At 30.7% G+C, this 13,605-nt stretch overlaps 2 pseudogenes; both read left to right on the top strand.

Annotated features, from left to right (window-relative positions):
* The first annotated feature begins 11,793 nt into the window (after positions 1–11,793).
* Positions 11,794–12,840, top strand: LOC114317791 (L-type lectin-domain containing receptor kinase IX.1 pseudogene; annotated as a pseudogene).
* A 12-nt stretch (positions 12,841–12,852) lies between these two features.
* On the top strand, positions 12,853–13,317 carry LOC114308559 (L-type lectin-domain containing receptor kinase IX.1 pseudogene; annotated as a pseudogene).
* Positions 13,318–13,605: the final 288 nt, after the last annotated feature.

Genomic DNA, 13,605 nt, shown 5'->3' on the forward strand with positions numbered 1-13,605 from the left:
ACATAGTACTTGGTTTCACTCTTAAACATGCGAATAATATTGGAAATAGAGTAACCTTGAGAATGAGAAGTTTGTATATGCTTTGTGGAAATTTTAGTTTGGAAAATAATGTCACTGGATGAATTTTTTTTGGTTTTCTCACCTCATCTTCATCCACCATTATTTTCTGGATATGGTGTTTGTTGCAAGGATATCAGTATGGTTAAAAAAAAAAAAAAAAAAAAAAACTATATTGATGTAGTTGTTATGGTTCATCTTGCTAAGATTTGTCTGTTGTGTGTTGAAGAAATGTGATGCAAACGCTGAAAATGGTAAATCTGCTCAGTTTATATTATAGTATTTTTTCTGGATATGATTAGTTTATGTAATGTACTCGGCAGTGTAAATTATAATAGTATTTCATTTGTGGTGGTGGAGCTTTGAGGCCAATTTATCCACCAAAGTCATTTTGCATTGGGTTCTGTTTCAGTATCATAAACCTAACTTGGCCACAGTTTTCATGCAGTTCTGAGGCAGGTTTATCTGAGTCTACCACAATCTCACATACATATACATAAACAGATTACTTATTAGGTTTTCATACCACTAGACATGAAGGCAATGGTTTACATGTGTATTTATTACTCTTATTTGTTTTGGTAGAAAATATTGTTTGGAAAATGTTTTTCACATTTTTTGGCTATTGGTGTGACGAAAAACAAAAGTCAATGGAAAACAAGCTTATTTGGGCGCAAAAAAGTTTTTCATTTTTCAAAGGTGGAAAACATTTTCTGGAGTGAAGTCTTACCAATGCCATCACATTACCATTGCCACCTCCACCATCCCACCACCAAAACCACCACCTCCACCACTAAGACAACCTCTAGCACACGAGTGTGAAGTCGCAACCAAATGTAGAAAAATGTTTTCTAAGGAAAACATTTTCTAGAAAAAGTTTTCTGTAAAATACATTTGCCACCGTTAGTGTGGATTCCATTATATCTGTGTTTAGTAGTGTGAAAATATGATAAGTAATCTATTTATGTATAGCGTTAGTCTTCTTTTAAAATTCTAGTAGATATACATGCATATATGCTATGTTGTGTTACTTAAATTTACACACACACACGCACACATATATTTACTATAGATGAGTTGACAGATTTTCGTCATTTAATGAACCATCCCCCAACATGTGGAAGTGAGTTTGAGTAATCCTCAAACTCAAGAGGAAAACTCTTTGGTTCACATCTCTTAAAAAGTGTGTACTTCATATTTTAGTTATCAAGTTTTGTGATCTTATTATGAGTTGTTATGATAATTTGTGATGAACTTTTTGTGACGCTTTATGATATTTGTTTATAAAGAAATTAGTTTTGGTTACAAGACTTTGTAGTGTTTGAGTTACGAACGAATTTAGACTTAGTTATGACTTAAATTGGTAGAAATTATCAGCCATGTAGCTGAAGCTTTTTGTGCATATTGCATAGACTTTTTTAGGGTGTGTATACTGTACAGTAACAGTTCCCAACTCAATATACAATGCTGTGCATGCTTTATGCATGTTCAGTGGGAGGACTGCAGGGAAACAAAAGGAACATCTAAGTGATGCACAACTAGTTAATACTGGGACTTCAAACATGCTATACTTCTATTTGTACATCTTTGCATAAAAAAAATTGGCAAGAATCTCTTGCCCCATAAGTAGTTTTTGTAAGGCTACGTTTGTATTGTTGATTTGTGAAAGAAAAAAGAATATGAAAGGAAAAAGATGGGAAAAAAAATTGAAGTTGAAGCAAAAAAATTTCCCCATCTTTTTTGTTAGGTTAATAAAATGAGAAAACAAATAAATTTTTTTGTTTTTTTGTTTTGGTATATTATTTATAAAAAATGAGTATCTGAAAATTATTCTAATTCCTTTTTCTATCTATTATCCAAACACAACCTAAGTGCATGGTGAATTTTTTTTTTTAATTGTGTGCAGATCATGAAGGAAAAAGCACAGAAGATTTGGAATCTCACACCTCTTGCTGCAAGGAAACAAAGCGTTAATTAACAAGTAAAGAAGGTAAGCTGCTGATTATAAATATGTCTAATAAATTGTATTATAATCAAATTTGGTAATACTAAAAGTTGTGTTCACACTAAAAAGTTCCAAATCAAATTCTGAAAGATTAATGTTGTTGTTCGGTCATGAATTTTATATTAATGGCTTAGCAATACGAGGAATATCATGGAAATGATTATTCAAAGTTGTGTTCACACTTTATGTTTAATAATTTAAAATTGTCACCCAAATAATTGTATTACTTTTTTGTTGATAGGAGGATCATCAAGATTGATTATTTAAAGTTGTGTTCACACTTTGGAGATGAAAATTAGATGGTGATAAAAAAAGATTAGTACGTGGAGGGTCGTTGTTGAAATTTAAATTTAATAATGCTTTTATAATCAGCACAGCATTTGCAAGCTGTAAAAGTTAACATTTCCTTAGCAAAACTAGCTTCTAAGATAAGATCCCAAATGTCAATTGTTTAAGGGTTTCATTAGGAGAAGTTATTCGTAACCCGATACGACAATGTTGCAGAGGGCAGATTAGGGACCAGGATCTGGATTTTCTGCCATATTTTTGTCTATGTAGTGATTTTGTTGTGATAATTCAACGATCTATGTTTGCACTTGAAAGAAAATGAGATCGTTTGAAGTGTAGTGCACAATAAAACAATTGTACATTTGAATATTATTATGTTTTAATTTTAAATGTGAATTGTAATTGTTTTTTTTTTTTTTTTGATGTGTAAAAATCATAACAAGATCATTGTAGAGAAAGAATGACAGAATCTAAGTATGTAAAGGGCATTCGACAACATCAATTAATGGTATGGATGACATTATCACATGAGGTACCGAATAATTTCTATCTGTTAATTACAATTTCGCATATAAGACTATTATATATCAATTGATTTTTTCACCGTTTTATATTATCAAAATACATGTTAGGATGTTATTATCGTCACAATTTTTTCTTAACGATTATTTCTAAATATGGAACCAATGTAGAGCATACATGTAGACAACGATACAAAATAATAACCAAAAATCGATGACATATATTTTCTCTTATACTTGACAGAAATTAGATGATGGAACTTATACCTTTCCATGTCAAACCTTCCCCTCCTTTGAGCTCATTGCATGATGTAAAAAATTTAATAAATTTTTTTTTTTTGATAAGTAAATAAGATTTTATTCAAAAAGGCATCAAACAAAGAGAACCAAGAAAACCAAAGATTGCTTTATACATCCACTAGTGTCAAAAAGTTAAAAATTAAAAAATTAGTCAAAAGAAGGGTTTGCAACACTTGCCTTCCAACTGTACAGAGTAAAAGTTTTAATAATTAATGTAATATGTGGATTAATAGAATATATGACTTGATTTGAGCACCTAAAATTCGTTTATCTTAAAACAGAAATAGATGATAGAAAAGAAATTTATTTTAGGTAAAGAGGTTAATGGGAGTTAAAATAGAGGGATTGCTAATGCTATATGCATCAATTAGGATATCAATTAGTATACTAATTGATGATATAACAAAATTTAAAAGGTCTTTGGTATTTGTAATTTGTATAATGAGTGGAATTAATAATAATGTTATAACATATGTTGGTACACTAGTTAATATATTAATTGGTGCACATAGAACTATCGAGGGAGGAAAATTAGAAATAAGGACAGGAATAAGGAAATGGTGATTATGTAACTATTATCTTAAATGAAATGTCCTCTTATACCCTTATGTTGTATTTAAATAATGAATTTGAGTAGGGATTTGAAAAGGAAAAAGAGAAAAGATGGGTGAAATGTTCACCTATTTTTTGCCTCTCTCTTTCCAAAATACTACCTGAATTCTTGATCCAAATAGAGTCTTAAAATATTTTAAAGTCTCTAACTATAGCAGTTAGGGCATTTAAGAAATAAAAATAAAATGATAAAGAGTTTCCTTTTGATAATAGTATAGATAAGTGTATGTTTTAGATTTATATAAAATATTTGAAGCCCAATAGCTAGCCATTTGGTAAGGCTTTAAGTAGGCCCAAATATATTTTCATACATTCTCTACTCAGCTTCAGATGGGCCACTGCTTGCCCCATTGAAGCCTGTAGCATTTATTAAGTCTTTATTATTATTATTATTATTATTTAAAACAATAATTATTATTATAAATGTTTTGGGTATGTTTTTAAAAATTTATTATTACTTCTACATATTATGACTATTTGTAGAATGTATGTATAATGGGGTGATTCCTTAAATTTATGAAAATCACTTTATTAACTCTGTATTTCATAAGTGTAGATTACATTGACATCCCTTGAAATTTAAAAAAAATATATATATAATAATTTACATAGTTTTGATATAATTATATTAAGCTCCCTTTAGGTTTTTAATTTATATAATGCTTAGCCTCTTTTCATCAATAATTCTGTAGTCATATGGATAAAAATTAATGTTGTCATTTCCTTTGCATTGAAATATATATTTATATATATATTTTATGTATCTTTTGTCATAATTCGGTGTAATTATGACAAAATTGTGGGACTGCTTGTATAATGAGATGATCTTAGTTGGGGGGTTGGGTAATAGTTGATTGATTTATAAGCAAATCAAAAATTGAGATCCAATAGTTCATGTTATGAGGTGTAAATTTAAGGGTCATATTTTATGGGTCTTAAGCCTTTTTTACTTTCTATTAATTAGATTATATTAATCAAAAAATAGTTTAAAACATTGTTCAAATTGATTTAATTAAGATCTAATTAATAATTCAAAACTTAAAAAAATATATTTATTTTTCTTTTCATGAAATACTTCTTTTACAAACGCTTGTATAAGATTTTTATTTTTTTTCAATTACTAATGTATAAAAATTAACTCAATACTTTTTATGCGCATATGTTGGCACAAAATTTCTGATTCTCCCTTTGTCTTTGTCTTTAAATTGAAAGCATTTCATGATAAATACAATTATGCTGTGTTTGATTGTGAGATTTAGAGTGTGATTTAAAAAATGAAAGGGAAAAGGTGTGCGAAATTACGTGAAATGTAGATATATTTTATTCTCATTTTACCTATCTTTTTATTTCTCTTTCCAAATCTCTTCTCAAATCTTCCAACCAAACACATAATTAAAGAATGAGTCTTGCGTCATTGAATAGAGAAATTATTTGGTGATCTTAGGAACTAACAATCTCATTTAGAGATGTGATATTGATATCTAATCCTAGAGATGTGGTATTGATATCTAATCTCATGAAATTGGAGGTAGAAATACCTATTTTTCCCCTTATTTTATAAAATAGTTTAATATAAAAATAATTTTTAATATTAAAATAAAATAGTATAATAATATATTTATACCAAAAAATATATATCAACATAAAATAATATAGTACTAAATTTTTATTATTAAAATATATCAAAAATACTAAAGGTATTTGTAAAATTTTATATAATTAATCTCATCATAAAATAACAAAATAAATATACATTCTTACTAATCTGATAATTATTAAACAAATAATTTGTTTTTTAAAATTCCTTCACCAACATTCTCACCTAATAAAACCCTTGAAAGTGTTGCGCCGCTCGCTTTCGACGACTCAATTCACACTCCAAACATAAAGCGGAAACCCACGTGTTCTTCAACGTAAATTATTGGTTGGCTTTCAGAAGCCACAAGCTTTAACCCTTCTATTTTCGCCCCCTTTTTATTTTCTGTCTATACTATCTATATCTATATTATTATTATTATTATTAAAAAGCAAACAACTCATTTAGTTTTATGAATCTATTTTTCTTTTTTTATTTTCTGTCTATACTATCTATATCTATATTATTATTATTATTAAAAAGCAAACAACTCATTTAGTTTTATGAATCTATTTTTCTTCTTTTGTCAAGTACTAAGAGGGGCACAAGACTTAAACTTATAATAAATAGTTTCACCAATTAAACAACATAAAAGATATATTTTAAATTTAAATTTAAAATTTATATTTTAAGCACACTTATCGAGTGGGCTCATACCCTAATTAATAGATATACATTGTTTTTTTCCTTAAAATTTGAATAAGGGAGGAGATCCGTGTTGTGTTGGTCGTATTCATATAATGTCATCTTGGGTTGTTTCAGAATTCTTTCAATATTAACTCAATCAATTAATTTTTTGTATATATTATTTTATATTATCATGTTGTGTCATTTTGAGTTCATATCCGATTCTTATTCTGTGAAATGCATCATGTCAAAAATAAATAAATAAATTAATCCACATCAATTTTCTGTGGCTTGTGAATTTGATACTAATTTGACTTGTTTATTTATCTTCCCTGTGCAAATTTGACACTAATTTGATAAGATGTCGAAAAAATAACTATTCCTAACCTACTAATTTTGCTGTATGATTTATGTGGTCCTCGTCTCTCATCTTTAGCCCTCTAATTTTATCATCATTAGGGGTGGAATTGGAAGGCCAAAATTAGGAGCATGGATAATTTTTCTTTTAAATGCCCTGCTTTCTCAAAATAAAGAAGAAATGATTATATTAGACTTCATGTCAGATAAACTTGAATAATACATATATTCTTGGGTTAGTTACACTTAGTACTAAGGTTATGAAAAGCGGTAGCGGTTGCGGTCGCTGTAACGGTGGTGGTGGTGTGGGTGTGGTTGCGGGGTGTAAAAGCTGTAGCGTAAAGGTTGCGATAACTAGAACCGTGAATTTTTTTATTTTTCGCACAATTTGAAAAAAAATTTACCGATACGCATATTTTTTTTTTCATGATCATATTTATTGGGTTTAAAATAAATATCGATCAATTTTTGTAAATTTTTAAGCATGATCCAATATATTTCATATTTTTAAATCACTATAAATTGAGTTTTTTACATTTTATTTTAATAATTAATGACTTTATATTGTACAAAAAATCAATCACTAACTATTATATATAAGATAAACAATGACAAAAGTAAGAGAATAAATAAGAGCCTAAATATACATATATATATATATTTTAACCAAATCAAATAGATAATGACTATACTTATTATTATTATTATTATTATTATTATTATTATTATTATTATTATTTTCAAATATAGATAGGCACACACAAACAAAATGGTTAAGTGATAGCAGCTGAATAGAATAACATAGGTCTTACAGTTTCAACAAATCAATAACATGTTCTTCATCTTCTTTCTTCTCTCTCTCTATCTCTTGCTTCTTCATTTTCTTTTTTTATCTTCCCTCTTCTTTCTATCCTTCTTCCCCAATTTTTAGCCTTTTTTGTGTGTGTTTTTTCGAAAGAAGCAGTTCAGAATTGTTACATAACGGTGTGTAGCAGGCCGTTACGGCAGTTACCGCACTGTTACGATCGCTATGGCAGCTGCTATGGCTGACAACATCTGTGAATCTCAATCACACTGTAAAAGCGGCTGTAACGGGTGGCGGTAACTACCACAACCATTACGTAACGGTTGCGGCCGCTTTTTAAAACCTTGCATAGCACCCATGTATTTCATTAAAATTTTACTTTAGTTTCTTCACTTTCAATTAGAGCAGTCAATTTCTTAAATTTTAATTCAAGTTGTAATGTCACTCTTTTATCACGAAACTTGTCATTTGAAACTATGTGACATTTTTCTCGTCTTATTAGTGCCTTTACACTTTTATTAAAATTTTATTTTATTCCCTTCACTTTCACCATAATCCCTTCATTTTTAATTTTTTAAATGGTGAAATTATAATTTAACTTACAGCATAAGAAATTAACTGCTATAATTATAATTAAAGGTGCAGAGTTTAAAATAAAATTTAAATAAAAATACCGGAGGTGCCAAGTGTAATTTGTCTTATATTCTCACACTATTCATTTGGTGGGTAATATTGTCAGCATAGATTGGTGTCATCCTCGTTCAAGTCTAGTTCTAATCGTTAGTGGAAGAAAACTTTTTATTGGATTGGTCAAGTGTTTATTTATTTATTTTTTGGTTGGCTAGAATATGAAATTCATTCATACGTACGGTCATACCAACCAAATAGATAAAACAGATTTTTTATTTTATTTTATTTTTGGGCCTAGTCAAACGGGAACAAATATTTAGGGTGATTTTGGTATTCAATGAAAAAGTCTTATATATGTATATATATATATCTGTTTTTTTTTTAGTGTTTTTTTTTTCAAAATTATTTGAAGTTTTTTATTTTTCAAGTTGAATCGGTTTTGTGTAGACAAATTTAAATAGCAAAAAAAAATTATTTAAAAACAAAAAAAAGTCAATTATTTTATATTTTTTTTGTACTTTCTAAATTTTATTTTTATTTTTATTTAACTTTTACGGAAAAAAACCACAAAAAAGCCATCAAAAGATCAGCCCCAAAAGCCCATTTAATTCAACTGTCGCACCACCATTTTCCGCAATGCCATCCCAATAAACAAATTATAAAAAAAAAAAAAAAAAAAAAAAAACTGAAATGAGTGGACAACTTTTGGTGCACAATTATGTTGGGCGTGTTATATTTTTTGTGGGACCCCTATAATTATTGGTGTTTGCATGTATTTGGATTAGAGTTATTCATTCAAAAACAAAAAAAAAAAAATTATTTGGATTAGAGTGTAGAGTTTGAAATCTATTATGAGTTCATTATGTGTAGGTTCTATTAATTGTATGAGATTATGATATTTTGGATTTGTCTATAAATAAGGAACTTATGAGCCGGAGACACCAGGTGTGAGCAGGTGTAACTTTGAGGCTTTGATGGGTGTGAGCAAGTGTGTTTTAAGACACCACGTGTGAGCATGTGTGACTTCGGGGTTTTGTTACTTTTGATGCACATTAAATTATGTTGGGTGTGTTTTATTTTTTGCAGGACCCATATAATTATTGGTGTTAACATATATTTGGATTAGAGTTATTCTCTCAAAAAAAAAATATTTGGATTAGTGTAGAGTTTGAAATCTATTATGAGCCCATTATGTGTAGGTTCTATTAATCGTATGAGATTATAATATCTTGGATTTGCCTATAAATAAGGAACTTATGAGAATCACTTGAGACACTACGTGAGAGTAGGTGTGGCTTTGGGGCTTTGTTGCTCTTGATCGGGGAACGAATATTGTTTAGGACTCGGATATTAGTGTTGAGTTTTTGGTCTCATGATTGTACTCTTTACAATTTATAATGGATCATCTCTCTCACTTGGAGATGTAGACAATTTGAGTTGAACTACGTAAATCTCATAGTGTGATCGTACTTTTTTCTTTGTTGCTAAGTGAATGTGTTTCTATTTACATTGGTGAAATGTGGAATAAATCCCAACAAATTAACTATGTAATTAAATTATTGCAATGTTTGCATTCTCATTAATTGATGATACCTTAAATGTGAATAACAAATCACAATAATGAAGCCTTTGCAGGCACAGCCGTATATCTCTTCCCCAAAATGTGTTCCACATAACACAACTAGGTAAAAGCTGGAATTTTTGACACGACATAATAACATGATTTGAATCGTACACGAAGTTAGCATACGAAGTTAACAGTTTAAGATTGACTATTTTTTGACACGAATATATGTATGATACGACTTGATAATATGAATATTGAACATGTCAAATTAGTGTTCAACCTACATAACATAAAGGTGACATGGATAGCCTGGTTATTGAAAAATTAAAATATTTAATATTATTGTCACCAAGGGTGTCATAAAAATTTTATAGGTAGAACTATATTGACCCATCTGTGTTAGGTAGTTGAGAGACAATAATGACTTACTTAATGTGTTTTACAATTTTTCATTTATCGAGCGTCTTCAGTAAAATCTGCGCGTGATATAACAGAGGTCCGCTCGAGCGCTATAGAACCCGCTCGAGCACGAAATCACACATCTTAGTACTTTTGCAGGCGACCAAAACTACTGGAATCAGGGATTCTCCGCTCGAGCGGGGTAATGTCCGCTCGAGCGGACAGGCAACTTGGAATGCATTTTTGCATTTTGCTTCGGGGGCGCTGCCCCGGACCCACCAAGGGGCGCTGCCCCCTGGACCCCTACGAGCTGATCGGGCAGCTCGATCCCCGTCATAATCAGCGAAGTGGCAATCTTGAAAGCATTAGCATCACAAACTTCTCTGAAAGGCTTGATTCGGGTTGGATTCGTATCTAACAACTCATAACCTTACTGAAATAAAAATGCGAATATAAATATAACTGAAAGGAGTTTTGTCAAACGGGGTTGCCAAGAATAAAATCTAACAGATAGCCTGGTTATTAAAAAATTAAAATATTTAATATTATTGTCACCAAGGGTGTCATAAAAATTTTATAGGTAGAACTATATTGACCCATCTGTGTTAGGTAGTTGAGAGACAATAATGACTTACTTAATGTGTTTTACAATTTTTCATTTATCAGAAACACCACATAATAGTGTCACACAGTAGTCTCAACCTATTTTAAGACCTTGTTTGATTAGAAAGATTAATAATGAGGGAATTAGCAATTTATAAAATTAGTGTAGAATTGATTATATAGTTGAATTAGTGGAATATACAATAGAAATATATAATTCCCATTAGATTTTTTGATTGACATTATTATTTGTAGGAACCAAGTGGTTGTGGCCTGGCTAGCCCTTTGGCCAGTGGAAAGAAAAAACCAAAAGATCTTCCTTTGTGGCGATAATGCTAAAATGTAAAGCTCTCTCAGTTGTCTTTATCTTGATCCTTATAGGGGCTTTTTTTTTTTTTTTTTTAAGCCTCTTTATCTAAAATATGGGCCTCTTTTTATCTTTATCTTGATCCTTACAGGCCTCTTGAATCCTCTTTTTTCCTATTTCTTTTTTTTGCTTGGTGTTTATGCCTAATGTGACTTTACTATTATTATAGATGGGAATTCTCTTGTTAAAATCCTATGAATCAATTAAAACCTCATATTCATACTAGAAGCACGATGATTCAATAAAACCCAATTTAAGTCCAAGGATTCTACGAGGAAGAACCTTTGGAGATGTTAATTTAATAACTAATCACTAACTTTCACTAATTAAAAAAAAAATATTATTAGTTGTAGGATTAAAAAATTCACCAATTTTGGTAGATAGAATGCCTATCAGAACTTACACTATCATATACAAAAGTTTTAGAGACCAAATTTTTTGGACTCTAAAAGTAAAAATTTTGTTGCAAAAGGCATTTAGGAACTAATTTTTATCATTATGAGTAATAATTGCTAAAATGTCGTCCCGAAAAGTCAAAAGCAAGGCTTTTAGCGACAGAATTTTGAAAATATCACTAATAAAGAGAATTTTAGGAACAAAATAATTTGGTCTCAAAATGGTTTATTTTTTGAGACAAAAAATTTGGTTCTAAAAATATAATAATTTATCACTAATATCCAATTTCTATTGCTAAAAATATAATAATGGCATTTTTTGTAACAAAAATATTTAATTCCTAAAAAATAATTTTGTTTCTAAATTTTGATCTTTAAAATTTTAATTTTTTATAGTGCTAATACCCAAACACAAATCTTATAAATTAAGAATTTCAACGTCCGCCTAATCAAAAGAAGCGTGAGTGTCTTGTGTTTGCTTTCTAAAGATGACCCCAGCATATGTACAAGAAGACTTGGGAGCAATGAGTTGGTGAAAATACATTTGTTCACACTTCTATGATTATTTAATTTATACTCATCAAGAATTAAGAACTAATTTTTCTCCTCACAACAAAACCAACCATGGCTATGACTGTGTGCAACTCTTGGAACCCATTAGTCCCGTCAAGTACTATTCTTCTTTGTTCTCTGTTCTTCTTCACCCTTTACTATTTCCCTCTTCAAGCAAATTCGCTAAGCTTCAACTTCACGAAGATTGATCAAAAGCGTGAAAATATCGACATAATAGCTGATCCACTTGCTTATATCAATGAAGATGGCTTCCAAGTCACCCCAAATGACTGGGGCTTGAATCGATTGCAAAAAGCCGGTCCAGCCATGCATAAAGATCCTCTTGTGAAAAATAATGTGAGAACTGGGCAATTCAATTCGACTTTGCAAATCGATAAGAAGAGGATGGGTGAAAACAACAAAAAGGCACTGGGGGTGGTTGTCGGTTCATTTATTTTGGTTATTAGTGTGTTAGCTTTGCTTGGATTTGTCTTGTGGAACAAAAGTAGTGATAAAGCAACAAAAAAAGAAGATGAGCTTGCTATTGAATTATCCGTGGACAATGAATTCGAGGTAGGTACCGGACCAAAGAAGTTTTCATATGGTGAATTAAATCGTGCAACAAACTACTTTGCGAAGGAACAGAAGCTTGGAGAGGGAGGATTTGGTGGGGTTTATAAAGGTTTCTTGAGGGAATACAACCTCCACGTCGCTGTGAAGAGAATATCTAAGGGATCAAAACAAGGAATAAAGGAGTACATATCAAAAGTGAAGATCATTAGTCGGTTGAGGCATAGAAATTTGGTCCAACTACTTGGCTGGTGTCATGAAAAAAGAGAATTCTTACTTGTTTATGAGGTCATGGAAAATGGAAGCTTAGATTATCATCTCTTCAAAGAAAAAAGTTTATTGACATGGGCAATAAGGTACAAAATTGCTAAAGGCTTGGCCTCAGCATTGTTCTATCTACACGAAGAATGTGAACAATGTATAGTGCACAGAGATGTAAAAACAAGCAATGTCATGTTGGATTCAAATTTCAATCCTAAACTTGGGGATTTTGGATTAGCGAGGTTTGTCGACCACGATAAGGGGTCACAAACAACAATTTTGACATGAACAATAGGTTACATGGCACCAGAATGCCTAGTTACAGGCAAAGCCAATAAGGAATCAGACGTCTTTAGTTTTGGAGTTGTGGCACTAGAAATAGCATGTGGAAGAAAACCCATTACCTTGAAGGTCCCAGAAAGTCAGATGAGAATGGTAGACTGGGTTTGGGACCTCTATGGTATTGGTAGGCTTCTTAAGGCGTTGGATTTGAAGATATGTGCTGATTTCGTTCAAGAAGAAGTGGAATGCTTGATGATTGTTGGGCTTTGGTGTGCTCACCCAGATCACAATCTCCGACCTTCAATTAGGCAAGCAATTCATGTGCTTAATTTTGAAGCTCCATTGCCCATTCTCCCTACCAAAATGCCTGTGCCAACATACTTTGCTCCTTCGATGACTAGTTCTTCATCTTTGGCTTCTTTTACAAATGGCTCCACTGCAACTTCTAATCCCTGGCATCATATTTGCATACATCATCAATAAGTTGATTCATATAGTTTCTAGTACAATATTTTAATGTATTCGAGTTGAGTACTAGCATATTTTAATGTTTTTTTTTTGATCGGCAAATATTAGTTGTTAGTTGTTAAATTAGTATCTGTGGGAGAATATCTCCCCATCCTTGGCAAAGCACCCAGATACTTGCACTCTCTTAATTCAACCCCCTTAATGCTGTGTTTGGTTGGAGGATTTGAGGAGGGATTTGGAAAGGGAAAGGGAAAAGGTGTGTGAAACTATGTGAAATATAGGCATGATTTATTCACATTTCAC

This window comes from Camellia sinensis, chromosome 12, assembly GCF_055761805.1.
Source record: "Camellia sinensis isolate YWXY chromosome 12, ASM5576180v1, whole genome shotgun sequence".
Taxonomy (NCBI): Eukaryota; Viridiplantae; Streptophyta; class Magnoliopsida; order Ericales; family Theaceae; genus Camellia; species Camellia sinensis.